The sequence below is a fragment of the Vipera ursinii genome, assembly GCF_947247035.1.
Source record: "Vipera ursinii genome assembly, chromosome: 1".
Taxonomy (NCBI): domain Eukaryota; kingdom Metazoa; phylum Chordata; class Lepidosauria; order Squamata; family Viperidae; genus Vipera; species Vipera ursinii.
In genome coordinates this window covers 63998183-64001278 of record NC_139512.1, presented here as the reverse complement: position 1 = coordinate 64001278, position 3096 = coordinate 63998183, and positions in this window count along the sequence as shown.

Sequence of the window (3096 nt, the reverse complement as noted above, 5' to 3'; positions counted from 1 at the left end):
CTACTGAAAAACTGCATCTAGCAAAGAGGCCTTAACTACTAGAATTGCAAGTAGCCAATATATTAGGATATCATATAGCCAATATATTAAATAACTGTATAGAGGGATGGAAATTCCTTTGAAAAAAATCAAAGTGTTTACACAAATTGTGTACAAATCATTTTGAAACATTTTGCACACTGAAATAAATTGAAGTGGGGTTTTCCACTAAATTGACTACTTAAATACCTGTATGACTTAATTGTAAGAGTATTAAAATATAGAACATTGAGAAAGCTAACTGTAGATGTGAACAGAATAGTGATTCTGTATACCTTGCATTTTAATACGTTTTCTAATATATTCTACTCTTTATAGTTCAAACTACATGCAGCTTAATAAATGTACTGTTACTGTTTTAAGTTCAGATTTTCCCACTTCAGAACCTTTTTTGCTGTTCTTCAAATATTTAAAACTCCTAGAAATGTTTACAGCCTGACTAGACTTGTGCGTTTCAGATTTAACAGCACAGCTGCTACCTCTTCTAGCAAATATTGCTGCAAAGCTTTCAGACGTAGATGCCACATGGTCAAATTCCTAACTTAACACTGATTTTTTAAAAAAAACAATAAATGCAGTACATCTCATGTACAAGTTTTACAGCTGTATTTTGTTTTGGTTATTTGTGACATTTTAGGACAATCTGCTATGCCATACTTGATCATTTGAACTGAAAAACAATGTATTTTTAAGATGGCACCTTGTGTTTTGTGCAAGCAGTGCACCAAAACAAACAGAAATATTTGTAGCATGCTAGCAAAGTTACTCATTTTATTTAATGCTAATCCCAAACTAAATTTAAATATTAGCTTTATGTATATAATCAGCTGCACTGCAGGCTGTAAGAAAGAAGCCTTATGTACATTTTCTTATGAAAACAATTCTGAATTGTTAAAATTAAGTCTAGTTTTGTCGACTTAAGTTTACAGACTCTTCCAGCTGTAGAGAGTCATGCAAATTTTCCCTGGGTTTTATGTCTTTACATAAGAGAAGAGCTGTCTTGCTCTTGAGCCAACAGAGCTAACAATAATTTAAGGACTAAATATGTAAAATCAGTAATTATTTCCATAATGTTTTAAGGGCTTACTATATGAAATCAGTAGCATCAATAACAGGCTGTATAATTCTATAACACTACTATTCATCTGATCAACTAACTTAAGCCAAGTAGTAATTTTATGCTCTTTCACATTGACCTATTTCATAGGCTATTTTGCTTTGGTAATTGCTTTTTCTTTTATTCCATTCTACAGAATGATAGGTAATATGAAGTGGCATTTTATAAAATAAAGGCTTAAAATGATTATGAATGAATTAGATGGAGATTTGGGGATATTTTGTGTATGGAGAGTTGAATATTTTTAAAAAATGTTAAGACAGGTGTAGTTTAGGAGGTTTTTTTGTTTTCCATTAAAACTGGTATTAAATCATACATCCATACTTGTTGCAACTTCAGTCCCTAGAAAATGCAACAGGGAATGGGCTACCAATCAGTTATAATAATTCACACATTACACGTACCTAGCTTCAGTATGTGCTGCACCAGTGTGTACTGAACAAAGGATGGACAAGGTGAAGCATCTGAAGGATGTGTTTTACAAAGCCATAGGACTGTACAGCAGTCCTCGCAGTCCTCATTTAGTGACCAGAATTGGGACTGGAAACTCAAGTCACTAAGTGATGCAGTTGCTAAGTGGAAAATCACATGGCTATGACTGCTTTATGATTTTAGTTAAGCTTTCCTTCCCCCCCCCACTCCCCTGCCTTTTGAAATGCTCACTCTCAGAACTAGGAAAATACTAAGTAGGGATTTAATGTTTCTACTCACATTCATTGAAGAGAAAGGGGCTACAAGAAGCTAAGCAGGCACACAATGGGGAATACACATTGAAAAGAATACAACAATAGACAACCCTAGTACATTCCTTTCAATGTATATTCCTCATTGTGTGCCTGCTTACTCTCTTGTAATCTCTTATTTCTCCATTCTCTCTGCTCTGTGGGGGAGAAAAAAAAAAGAAATGGATCATGTGAAGGACAATATAGAACTGTAATGGTGACACCTGACTGAGGAATGCTGCAAAGATTGTAAAAGCTCAGCTTGGTCGCAGTTATCTTTTCAGCTCTCAAAATTTCAAATGATTGCTGCACAATGCAATTGGTAAGCAAGGGTTGCTTGTACATATTCAGTCATCAAAAAGATTGGTCCTGGGGAAAAGCAACTCTAAAACACTTTGGAGATCAATTGCAAAGCGATTTACAACTGCACGAAACATTCTGCTGCAACTGAAGCATAAAAAAAGCCATGTCCTTTGGAGAATTTGCAAGCTGCTTCAAAAACTATCTTGCAGACAGTATAAATAAGTCTGCAATAATTTAGCTTCAATGGTGTCTGAATAAAAATGCATGCAGTTTTTACTTTTCATTTTGCACAGCCCTGTTGCTGCAATTACTAATATAGTAGTGCAGGGGTCGGCAACCCAAAAAAGGAAAAGAGCCACTGGGAACTGGTTCCATCACACATAAAAAAAAGTGGGAGCCGCGTGCATGCGTCCATGCACGCGCATGCGCAAAAACCGTTTCTTGCGCATGCGCGGACGCCTTTTTTTTATGTGTGATGGAACCGGTTCCCGGTTGCGCGACGGCCCGTCTGCAAAGCTGCCGCTTTCGGCAGCCTGCAAACGTGCCGCGGCAGCTTTCGCAAGAAGCACTACCTCAGGAAGACCAGAAAGGGGTCTCGCCTGTTCTTCTGTGCTCTCCTCCGCCCACCTTTCGGGCTGAGTCTGGCGGCCGGGGACTCTGCTTCCCCTGTTTGGTGGAGCGGACTCGCTCGCTCGCTTAGCCGAGGCGAAGTGGCGTCAGAGCCAGGCTTCAGCAGCCTGTGCGGCAAGGAATACCCTGTGTGGCCGCGGCTCTCGAGGAAGCCCTGGCTGTCCGCTTCCTCGCTCCACGCTGCCATTCGGGGCCCGCGCATTCCCCAGGCAAATTGCGGCGCCCAGCAGGCGAGGAAACACGCCCGCTCCAGTCGCCCCCCCTTCCCTCAGGAGACGCGAAGCA